Below are 13,134 nucleotides of genomic sequence, written 5' to 3'. Positions count from 1 at the left end.
CAGAGCTCTGTTGAGTTCTGGAGACACGCAGAGAGGCTTTCCTGTGTCAAGAGTTAAATTTCACGTTACTCCTCCGTGTCCAATCCGCAAGAATTCCGCGTAATGTGCTGACTGCCGCAAATCCGCGTCGCCCCAGCTATCCATTGAAGTTGCCACGGGATTTAAAAGTCAACTGCGATTACGCATAACCTGGCAGTACTATTGGGGACTGATTGAGGCTTAAACGCGTGACTCCGGTGGTTCTGGTTCAGTGCCTGAGCTTGGGCAGCTGCCACAGACATGAGGCCGAGGGGGGGGGGGGTGCTGAAATCCCGAGCGCGCAGCATTCCGAGCTCGGCTTGGTAAAGATGTGCAGGTCAGGACTGTAGAAGGTTAGGCCACGCAAGTAAACGGGAACCGGGATTCAAACTCGGGTTGCAAGGTTCGTAACGCAGTGCGCTGACCACTCCGCCTCTCAGGATATTATTCTGCTCGTTTGTCCAGGAAAACCTCGCTGAGTGTCGTGACTTTTTTTTAAAGAGGGTGCTGCCAGGTTCTCGCTGTAGGGAGCGATCATTGCTCTGTGTAATCCAGTCGAGTCATTTGCGCTGTTATTTTTCAAATGTGTGCCCTGGCGCTGGCACAGAGTGACCGACTCTTGCGAACGACGTCATTGGGATCTTTAAAGTCCACTGTGAAGGTGACGGCGCGCAGTATTATCACGGTTGTTACACCGCAGTATTAATTGGGGCGGGCGCTGAATGCGAAGCGCGGTCTGAGTGAACGATCGAGGCTCAAGTCCAGCCAGTGACGTGGCCGTGGCGGAGCCGCGTTCCACGCGGTTTGCCAAGAAACCCTCCGAGTCCGCGCCCCTCTGGGACTCAATGCCGCACGTGGATTTGCCACTCTCCGCGTTGGTTGGAAAATCCAACTCGGCGCGGTGTTGAGTTCGTGTGGCTGCTTGAGCAGCCTCAGGAATTGGTCCTGAATGTTAACATTCCTTACGATGGCCTTCGTCTGGCTCTCAGCGTTTGAGTCGTTAAGGATCAACAATAACTTTCTTTGGTGCTCAGTCAAGAGTCTCGATCATCACTGTTTTTTTTTCGTGTGCCCAATGAACAGCAACTATACAAGATATATCGGTAAATGATTTGGCCGTGCAATTGCTTTGAAAGTTGGTGAATTTCAGATCCAAGCAGCCATCCAGCCTTTACGTGTATATTTGGGGCAGTGCGAAGTTTGAGGGTCCGTGGTTTGGAGCCCGTGGCCACAGGTGCACACGGGAGTCATTAAGAATCTCCATGCAGCCTTGGTCTGCCTCGAACTCTGAAGTCACTCGGATGAAGCCCGAACACCTCGCTCGTTCGCGAAAACCCCCACGAGCCCGAATGCGGATGTCCGACTCTCTCGTGCGACAATGGCAATGCAACATTCTAAATGACCGTGTTATTATTACAGACGCACATATATACGCAGATTTTAATAAAATACGAATCGTGCAGACATTTTAATCGGCTTTGGACAATTGCTTGTCGGCCACGTGGCCAAATCGCGATGGTGTTGACGTCTGCAAGGGTATCGTGCGCTTTGCCTCCACTGGTTTATGACAAGCGCCGACAGCCAAACCACCCAGAATGCCCCCCAAGTCGCGTCAGAGCTCGGGACCCCCCAGCAGGGCTTGAGCCCGCACCGTGCTCGGATGGGCAACCACCAAACGCAACGGCTGTTGTCGTCTGTGGGGCTGTGACGCTGTTCAATACAGCGAATTCCATTGCACTCGCCTGTGCCCCCCACCCCCAATCCGCACTGATCTGCTTCGAGTCTCAGGGTCCCGCCTTCAAATCCCCCTTTTTATCATCCACGAGTCCACCTTTACACGAGCGCGTTCAATACGTGTAGATTAGCTCAGGGGCTACACGCTTCGTAGATTTAGTTTTTAACAAGTATAACCCGTAAAAACAAAGTTTTTCACTATAAATCCTTTATATGCGTGGCGGCTAGAGTCATCTCGTTCTCTGGCTTGAGATGGCTGCCACCTATGGGTCAGATGATTGCATGGCAGCATTAAGCAATTGGTAATTAAATATAATATTTTTATCCTAAAAAGTGTAACATTTTTGGAAAAAAATTTCACGAGCATTAATTGTCACGCACAACGAGTCTGTGTGGAAAATGTCAGCTCGATTGGATCACGGGAAGTGGGTTAAAAAACGACCGAAAGATTTGCACGGTCCTAAGCAAGCAAGTGAACTTAATATAAAGGATTTAAAAAGACAACAAAACAACGAGAGGGATTTAATAGCCATAGAGCCACTGCCTCCACCTCCTCTCTGGACCTGGGTGCGGAGCGTACACGCGACCTCCTACTCAAGCACTGTCCCCTACTATAATCACCTAGAAATACTCTTTGGTTCTTTCGGCAAAGTCACGTAGGTAAAGAAAAAGAAAGTACAAAAAATGTAATCAAATCACGACGTTTCGATTGCAACACAAGCAATCATCATCAGGTGTGACAACCACGGCAAGAAATTTTACTGAAATGTCTGTCCGTCCCGCGCGTGACGTCACTCCACACGAGGCCCACCTCCCCCCCTCATTAATAATCACGAGTGGGTGGATTTTTACACGAACGCAGAGGAAGGTCGTGCAGAATTAAATAATTTATTACGCAAAGTCGCTTCAAGTATGACGTTTCTTTACAGAAAGTGACAGTAAAAAAATTTACCCGTAAAAACAAAGTTTTTCACTATAAATCCTTTATATGCGTGGCGGCTAGAGTCCTCTCGTCCTCTGGCTTGAGATGGCTGCCACCTATGGGTCAGATGATTGCCTGCCACCATTAAGCAATTGGTAATTAAATATAATTTTTTTTTCCTGAAAAGTGTAAAATTTTGGAACAAAAATTTTCACGAAAATTAATTGTCACGCACAACGAGTCTGTGTGGAAAATGTCAGCTCGATTGGATCACGGGAAGTGGGTTAAAAAACGACCGAAAGATTTGCACGGTCGTAAGCGCACAAGCAAGCAAGCAAGTGAACTTAATATAAAGGATTTAAAAATAAGTCTACGCAGCAGTGTTACATCCGTACGTGACGTCACTGCAAAAAGAGCCCCCCCCCTTCATTAATATTCATGTCGCGCACTCCACATGCCGCACCCCTCCCCTCATTAATAATCATGAGCGGATGACGTCACTCCACATGCCGCACCCCTCCACAATAACCATTAGCAGGTGACGTCACTCCACATGGGGCACCCCTCCCCTCATTAATAATCATGAGCGGGTGACGTCACTCCACATGCCGCACCCCTCCACAATAACCATGAGGGGGTGACGTCACTCCACATGCCGCACCCCTCCCCAATAACCATTAGCGGGTGACGTCACTCCACATGCCGCACCCCTCCCCAATAACCATTAGCGGGTGACGTCACTCCACATGCCGCACCCCTCCCCAATAACCATTAGCAGGTGACGTCACTCCACATGGGGCACCCCTCAACAATAACCATGAGCGGGTGACGTCACTCCACATGCCGCACCCCTCCCCAATAACCATTAGCGGGTGACGTCACTCCACATGCCGCACCCCTCCCCAATAACCATTAGCAGGTGACGTCACTCCACATGGGGCACCCCTCAACAATAACCATGAGCGGGTGACGTCACTCCACATGCCGCACCCCTCCCCAATAACCATTAGCGGGTGACGTCACTCCACATGCCGCACCTCTCCCCAATAACCATTAGCAGGTGACGTCACTCCACATGGGGCACCCCTCAACAATAACCATGAGCGGGTGACGTCACTCCACATGCCGCACCCCTCCCCAATAACCATTAGCGGGTGACGTCACTCCACATGCCGCACCCCTCCCCAATAACCATTAGCAGGTGACGTCACTCCACATGGGGCACCCCTCAACAATAACCATTAGCGGGTGACGTCACTCCACATGCCGCACCCCTCCCCAATAACCATTAGCAGGTGACGTCACTCCACATGCCGCACCCCTCCACAATAACCATTAGCGGGTGACGTCACTCCACATGCCGCACGCCTCCACAATAACCATGAGCGGGTGACGTCACTCCACATGCCGCACCCCTCCCCAATAACCATTAGCAGGTGACGTCACTCCACATGCCGCACCCCTCCACAATAACCATGAGCGGGTGACGTCACTCCACATGCCGCACCCCTCCACAATAACCATTAGCAGGTGACGTCACTCCACATGCCGCACCCCTCCACAATAACCATTAGCGGGTGACGTCACTCCACATGCCGCACCCCTCCCCAATAACCATTAGCAGGTGACGTCACTCCACATGCCGCACCCCTCCACAATAACCATGAGCGGGTGACGTCACTCCACATGCCGCACCCCTCCACAATAACCATGAGCGGGTGACGTCACTCCACATGCCGCACCCCTCCCCAATAACCATTATCAGGTGACGTCACTCCACATGCCGCACCCCTCCACAATAACCATGAGCGGGTGACGTCACTCCACATGCCGCACCCCTCCACAATAACCATGAGCGGGTGACGTCACTCCACATACCGCACCCCTCCACAATAACCATTAGCAGGTGACGTCACTCCACATGCCGCACCCCTCCACAATAAACATGAGCGGGTGACGTCACTCCACATGCCGCACCCCTCCACAATAACCATGAGCGGGTGACGTCACTCCACATGCAGCACCCCTCCACAATAACCATTAGCGGGTGACGTCACTCCACATGGGGCAACCCCCCCCCCCCCCCTCATTAATAATCATGAGCTGAACAATTTTCTATTGAATATTTCAGATTTACTGCAATATCCACCCGTCCTTGGACGGGCAAAAAAAGCTAGTTGCTCATACCAGTACAGGAGTGAATTGTTGTCAATATGAAATTACTAGTTTATGTTATTTTATAAGGTGAAGCAGACCCTATAGGAAAAAAAACTAATTCTAGTTTACGTAACACGTGATTGGAATTATTTTTTGTTTCTTTTTGAATGGGAGAATCTCAGCGGCCATGTGCAGTCCTTCAGGCAGAGAGAGGACGAGAAGGAGCGACAAAACTTGTAACTTTTAAAACAACTTTTATTGCCGCCAGCAGCAACAGCACTGGAGGCGATTTCGATTCTAAATACACAAAGTCACCAGCAACACAAATGAAATTAAACGCTACAAATCCACGCGCTGTGGCGCTAAAAGCACCGCGCACAACACAAATAAAAGTCACGTGGTGGTGGTGGTCATCGCGCACGCCACGGTGACGAGCGAGCGCTTCAGAAGGTGAACACCACGAGGGTGCCGTCCACGCTGGTACAGAGAGGGGCTTGTCCGGCTCCCCAGCGTTCGAAGAAGACGTGCACATCACCGACACGTGTGTGGTACATGGCGTGCTCCAGCCGGAGCAGCGCCTTAAGCAGGTGTGGGGGTCGCTGGCCCCCGAGGTCCCTCCCTCTGTACCGCTAACGGCCGGGTTAACCTCATTATTAACCTCATTACTCGCCCCCTCGCTACTAGGCGAACCGCTGTTGGGTTCTTCACCCATGGGGTGAGAGCCGTCGCTCGAGGATTCCCCTCCCCCGCGGGTCCGCGTAATAGGCATGGTTAATTACGTACGTGCACACCCACACACAGCTCTGCGCGGCACTCACTCAATACAGACCACTCACGTTAGGATCGCGCACCTGTATTATACACGTAGTGAACGTGCGCGCACACACGCATACAGCTCCACACGCGATACCCACTCTTGCGCCGCTCTGCGCAGCGCTCGCCGCCTGCTGGCCGCTTACGTTATGATCGCGCACCTGGGGGACGCCGATTACGCACGCCGCGAGCTTACGCACACACAGTACCACACGCGTTCCCACACGCTCACACTGCACGACAAGATCACGCGAGACCACGCTTCGCTATTAATGATTTATTACCTGGTAACTAATGTTGAATCAGTGAGTCGACGAGGCTGGCCTATTCCACTAAACCGGCACCTATTCCCTATTTATCGGCTATGATTATAATTCACCTTCTTACTCACTGTTAAGTGTCCACGGCGGTCCGCTGATCCTTCTGTTAACCGCGTGCCTCGGTGCGTCGCATGGACGTCCGGGTCGCTGGCTCGAGCTGCGTCTGGTCGCCTGGCACTGGAGTAAGAGAGCGATTTCCCCTTTGCGCTCCCCATTTATCCTGATTCCCGGACCCCTACCCCCTTCCCACGCATCGTGCGCCTTCGCTATGCTAATTAATCCTTTGTCCGCGCGGCGTGAACTCCAAACAATGGCACGCGCCCCCCTCGCCCGGGCCAGGCAGCTCCGCGGTGCCTTTGTTCCGCTAATCAATGAGCGACCTGCACGGCGCAAATTCCAATCAATCCTTTTCTCACGCAGGCCCCCATCATCGAGGTTCATGCGGCGGTGTCCATCACAAAGGCGCGCCGTGGGAAATTGTGCACGGCTGCCCGCGTGACCCCGCTCTCCAGGTTATTCATACTAATAGCCTTCTCCTTTAACTCCCCTAATAATGGTGCCTGCGTGTTTTCTAATGAAGCTCCTCCATCACAATGCTTATTCCCTCTGCCTGCCCCGTCGATACTCGCGTGTGTGGGGGGAAATGCGCCTCAACCGCGGTGGCCGAATGCCCCACGCCGCGACCACACCATATTAAGGCCGGCCGCAGCGCCGCGGTGCCACGTAGCACGGGGGACGTCATCCAATTCCCTGATCGCCGGAAACCGTGAGAATTAATCCCGATAAGGGTCTCTCGGATAAAAACCGGTCGATCAGGTAACCTTCCCTTCCAGCTCTATGGGGAGGGGGGGGGAATGCGTGCGGGTGTGTGCTTATGTGGGGGGGGTGATGGGGGGCAGTGCGGTGGGGGAAGCCGGGCGGCTCCCTGGCTCGGCAGAGCGGCCCCGTCGCTGTGGCACCACACAGGCCCCTGAACACTGGAAGCACAGAGCAGCCGTCAGTGTCACCTTCCAGCATCTTCTTCCTCGTTCTGTACACCGCCGTCTTCGCCCGAGCACAGGCGAAGTTGGCGAGGTCATGGCGCTTGTTAGCCAGGTCAGGCACAAATGCCGAGCTCCGAAACGTTTTTTGCCGAAATCGTGGCTCGGTAGGAGCACGGTCACGGAGTGACGAGCTCAAACTCCTCCAAGGGTTACTCTTTGGTTCCTTCGGTAAAGTCACGTAGAAAGAAAATAAATAATCCAATACACGACGTTTCTATTGCAACACAAGCAACCGTCATCATGTGTGAAATAATGCTACATTTGAAGTTATTGGAAGTTTGAGAGACAAAACACAGACACGGAGAGACACACAGAGCGAGACACAGAGATAGAGAGGCACAGAACAACGCCTCTGTTATGAGGCATTATATAGAGGCGGGGGGAGAGAAATTGGAAGTTTGAGAGACAAAACACAGACACGGAGAGACACACAGAGCGAGACACAGAGATAGAGAGGCACAGAACAACGCCTCTGTTATGAGGCATTATATAGAGGCGGGGGGAGAGAAATTGGAAGTTTGAGAGACAAAACACAGACACGGAGAGACACACAGAGCGAGACACAGAGATAGAGAGGCACAGAACAACGCCTCTGTTATGAGGCATTATATAGAGGCGGGGGGAGAGAAATTGGAAGTTTGAGAGACAAAACACAGACACGGAGAGACACACAGAGCGAGACACAGAGATAGAGAGGCACAGAACAACGCCTCTGTTATGAGGCATTATATAGAGGCGGGGGGAGAGAAATTGGAAGTTTGAGAGACAAAACACAGACACGGAGAGACACACAGAGCGAGACACAGAGATAGAGAGGCACAGAACAACGCCTCTGTTATGAGGCATTATATAGAGGCGGGGGGAGAGAAATTGGAAGTTTGAGAGACAAAACACAGACACGGAGAGACACACAGAGCGAGACAGAGAGACAGAACAACGCCTCTGTTATGAGGCATTATATAGAGGCGGGGGGAGAGAAATTGGAAGTTTGAGACAACAAACCTAGTAAACTGCTAAATGTAATGCAATGCAAACACAGAGAGTCGGCTAACACAACAGTTAAACATTCTAGATTTGAAGCTTTCGTGACTGCAAGGATTCATGCTCTTAGGTTTTTCGGTAAAGTCACGTAAGTAAAAATAAAAAATAAAAATAATATAAATAATAATAGGCTAACACAACAGTTAAAACACATTACCTGGTTGATTACGTTCTTCCAAAGGTTTCTAAATCTGAAGTTGTGCAGCTTATCGGTCAAACATTGAGGCGGTTGTTACTGGTAGGAACCTCCTGGTTCCACCAGCCCACAGGGGATTATTGTGTCCGTCCGTCCGTCGTACATCCAAAAATGGGAGGGGTGGGGCTGGGTTGAGACGGGAGGATTGGGAGGGGCTGGGTGGGGAGGAGAGGGTGGGGAGGGGCTGGGTGGGGAGGGAGGGGCTGGGTGGGGAGGATGGGGTTGGGTGGGGCTGGGTGGGGAGGGGCTGGTCACCCCGTGGTGCCCTTATAAAACTCAACGTTTAACCTACTCACGCCAGCTTGCCCGCCCTCACAGTCGGGCATATTTGCGGAATATACCACGCCGCCTATGACCCTGACCATTGACCAAGCCACCCAACGTTCCTACCAGCTCCCTCCGCAGGAATGTGTTAACTACAGTGGCTGTTGTTCCCCTGGATGGTGTGTTTGCGACTGTGTGTGCAACATTGGGGGTCTGCGCGCTTCCTCCTCCGTCCTGGCACGCAGCACACGGACGCGTGGTTCCTCGCGCCGTCCACGGACGCGCGGGGGTTTCGGGTTGAAATAAAATCTTCACCACGAAATGTTTTTGAAATCCAACTTTATAGATGTCTATATATGTTTTGTTAATTGTATCGCACACAATTAAAAGCGTAAACTGACGATTGCGTGTTTTATATATATATATCTCTTTTTTATATTGGAAAATAATACACCTCTGAATTAAAACTATTAAAGAGGACGATCATTTAATAACCAGAGCATTCATAATAACCAGAGCATTCGTTTTTCAGGGGCAGCAGCAGAGATGGCGCCGTGCCTCACACGTTCACGAAGTGATGCCATCTCAGCTGTGCCAGGGCGTCCGTGGGGCAGCATGCAACCCTTGTCGCTGCGTGTTACTTGTGGGGGGGCATTCATCCCACAGCCTCTGCCCTCCTGGTCCAAAAGAGCGCAATCTCCATTGGTCCCTGCCACAGCCACATTGCTATGGCAGAGACCAAACGCACATCGAAGACGAAACAGAAATGTGCTCGAGACTTATTTAAAATACAAATCTTTATTATAAATTACAAGGCACAGGTTCACAGCAGAAAATCATTCAACAATCGTTCAAATGAAATGGGGAGGCCGAGGGTAGTAGGGGAGACAACGGCGAACAGCGACGACCTCTGGGCAGACGCGTGCGTGCGTGCGCTGTACCAAACACGGTACAGAGATGAACGCCGTTGCTGGACCAGACTCAGCTCTGTTGTGGCAAGGACAGTGCTGCTGCTGCTGGTAGTAGAGGATTGGCACAGAGGAACAACCCAACTCCACAGCAAAATCACGTGCCGCTAACCAAGCAGACCTCGAGGCACAGCTCGGCTCCTGCAAGCTGCGTTCCCCCACTTCGTTTCTCTCCACACTCCCGCACCTCCAAGAGTCTAGCTCCTCCACCTGCAGCCTGAAAACCAACCCACGCTGGCAACAACCGGGCAGAGTCGGGGGGGATTGATTGTCGATAAGGTGGTGAAGTTATGTTCCAAAAACGTTTCTCTCTCGCCCAATTTTGATGGACGGGTGACCGTGATTTAAGGAGTTCGCTGCCTACCGGGCAATGCAGTGGTGCCTGTAGTGAAGAAACCGTGCAGCAGCCTGCGTTGCAGCAGAGCAGAGCACTCTCCAACAAGCTGGTCCCTGGAAAGAGCTCGCCACAACCTCGTTTCGTGAAGACGCGGCGGGGGGCTTTAGCGGAGTCGAGTAAACACAATCTCCACACGCCAAGCTGCGCCGACATGGCAACGACTGGGGGAGTGGAGTGCACCGGCAGCAACGCAGACGACAACAAACGGAGCCGCAAGTGAAACGCAACGCGACATCTTCTCAGTACGGTCCACGTAGATGGGTCAGCATAGCGAATGCCACTTGGTCCGTACGGTTCGCAAGTATTCTTCAAGATCACACGTCCGCGACATCGGGCACTCCTCGCGCAGCACGCTCCGCACACCTCACAGAGTTCGCAAGCGCGGTTCATCACGTGGCCACCCGAATCGCGGCCACGTCGCCCTCTCCGCTTTCACGTCCACGCCAAGCGCTCGCTCGCAGCGGGCCGGCGGGGTTCACCCGCCGACCCCAATCGTCGTAAGATCGCGGAGGCTGCACTGGGCCGAGCCACGTGGTTAACGCTGGATTAGAGACCGCTGGCGCACGCAAGTGCCTGGCACAGAAATGGCCTGGGTCCACAAGAGATGGGGTCGGCCAGGTCCACCTGTGGAACGAATCCATGCGAAGCTTCGAGTGGCATCTCGTTTGTGTGCGCGGGGGTTTGTCTGCCGGCCCACCGGCTTCCTGCCCGATGGATCTGACCAAACGTCGAAACCGAGCAGAGTTTGTCAACTCCAGTCCTTGAGACACCCAGCCCGTAGCCCGCATGTTCACGCGATCGCCAATCCGTTCTAGTCGCATGCAAATAAAGCCACTGCACACATCTGATGATTGGTAACGACAGAAAGCTGCTCTGGGGGGAGGATGAGGGGGTAACGATGACCCTCCTGAAAGAGTGTGGAGACTCAGCGAGGCTTTCCTGGGTAAAGAAAGGTGGCCTTCATCTTCTTGGTTCTTTCGGTAAAGTCATGTAGAAGGGAAATAATAAAATAATTAAATAAAACATTATAAAATTATTATCACGACGTTTCGGCCACAACGCAAGCAGCCGTCCTCAGGTGAAGACCAGGTCTGTCATTCAGACGCTGTCTCCCCGACAGACCTGGTCTTCACCTGAGGACGGCTGCTTGCGTTGTGGCCGAAACGTCGTGAGAATTATTTTATGTTTTATTTTATTATTTTATTATTTCCATTCTACGTGACTTTGCCGAAAGAACCAAGAAGATGAATCCCTGCAGTCACGAAAGCTTTAAATCGAAATTTAAAGGTGGCCTTCTTTTGAAACGCCTTTCAGGATACAAGCACCCGAGTGAACCTGTGTATCACTCTGTGCACTCTCCATGGGCAGTTTAGCTTCGGCTCGCGCGACAATCGAGATGGAAGACGCCAACACGCAGGCGAGACCAACACAAAGGTGAATTCTTACATCGAAATTCGATCGCGAATTAAGAAAATTTAATCGCGCGAGGAAGGAGACCTTTGCATTCCTTTTAAACAGCAAGTGGAATGTTTGTTTAGAAACAAATTAAGCTGAATGTAAGCATTGGCAGAAGCTGCAATCGTGCAGCATATCAGCAACATCTACTGCGGATTATTGGCAATAAATCGCCCGTGGAGAAAGCGATAAATTGCGTCTGTCATTTGAGTGAAGAAATACACTTCATCTACGTGTCGTTCCGTCGTTCCAACGCCAGAGCATGGTCAGCAGCAAAGCCACATGAGAGGGGGTGAAGCCGTGTGAACGCCGTGGAAGCAACAGTCCCGGCAGATGCGAGACACGCCACAGAGATGGAGACGGGTCTCAGCAGTGGCCACCGGAGTAGCGGGATGAAACAGACGACACGTGATGCCTCCCGCCCAGTGGCGCGCCCACCGCCTGGGGCCGGGCATCCAGGTCCGGCTGCTCGCAGCGAGCAACCTCCACCCCACGAGGCTTGGGTTCGCACCGACCCGGGGCGCAGACGCCACGGGCGACATCGCCGCCCTCACCGCCACCGCACCAGGTCCGAACGTGACAAGGCGCCCCGGGCGCACGAAAAGAATCTGCACCGCGGCACTGGAACAACCCTGTCCCAGAGCCTCGCGATCCATACGAGCGCAACGCGTCGCAGTCTTTCTTTACGGTGCACTCGTAGAGTTGGGTAAAAACGACGACGTGTCGCGCCCCCCTCAGAGGTTTCACACCGCGGCCGCTCGCTCCCCCGGATCGCCCCCCGTCCCAGGCCGGACCGTGCCGGGCTCCGGGTCGCGTTCTACTCGGCCGCCGCGTGGACCCCGAGACCGAGCCACCGCTTGCGCCAACGAGGAACGCATCCCAAGAGGAGGCACCGGATTTGAAATGTTTTTTTTTTATTTTGAAACGTAATGTGCTAGCGTGTAACGCCAATGCGACACAAGCCACTTTTGTGAAAGAGAACTCGTATCGATACAGACTTTCATCTCGTGGACTTCAAAATAGAACATATTTGTATTTACATAAAACACACGTTATTCTTTAAAATAATCTTTCCATACGAATATTAGAGTGCTGGACGATTGTGCTGATCAGGCAGATTAAACCGGAATTAAAATACGCGACGTCATCGCCGTCGTCATTATCTGCGTCTTTGAACGGTTTCCAAATTAATATTATTTAGGAATCCAATCACGACCCCATCACCCAAGTCCACATTGCGGAGTGTAAACTTCTCACCAGGCCCATTGACAAAAACCTCCAAGAACAATTTGCACGAATGCTTCGCTGCATCTCCACGGCAGCCAAGGCGGGCGGGGGGTCAGACCGCGCAGGAGTCACCGACACCAGGAAACCGGACTCCTCGCCCGCAGCGTTGAGAGACGGAGGCGAGACGGTGATCTGGCGAATTCCGTAGCGTCACCGCGAGTGTCGTGGTGAGGCACGTTCGGCAGGCGAGGCCGCGACGCTCCGTGCCATCTGCACGTTCGAGCCACGGACCGCTGCGGCCTCACGGCCCCCCACCCCGAATCGATATCAAGCGACCGCTGCATATGCGGTCAAACGGCCTGAGGCCCCTCCCCCCCCCCCCCCCCCCCTGCTTGTCGAGCACGCAGAGGAGCTCGGTGGTAGAAATTCCACATTCCTATGGCAGGGGCGGGTGAAGTCAAGGGCATCCACGGTTGATTTCCCACAACCGGATTCGCGCGTTTGTCGATCCTGAAGGGTACAACGGCCGAGTGGGATTAGAGCGGGATTCGAGCTCTCGCGCTCTCGCGACGGGAGGTC

Source organism: Lethenteron reissneri, chromosome 54 (genome assembly GCF_015708825.2).
Source record: "Lethenteron reissneri isolate LAM-NWPU_2019-01 chromosome 54, ASM1570882v1, whole genome shotgun sequence".
NCBI lineage: Eukaryota > Metazoa > Chordata > Hyperoartia > Petromyzontiformes > Petromyzontidae > Lethenteron > Lethenteron reissneri.
This window is presented reverse-complemented; position numbering follows the sequence as displayed.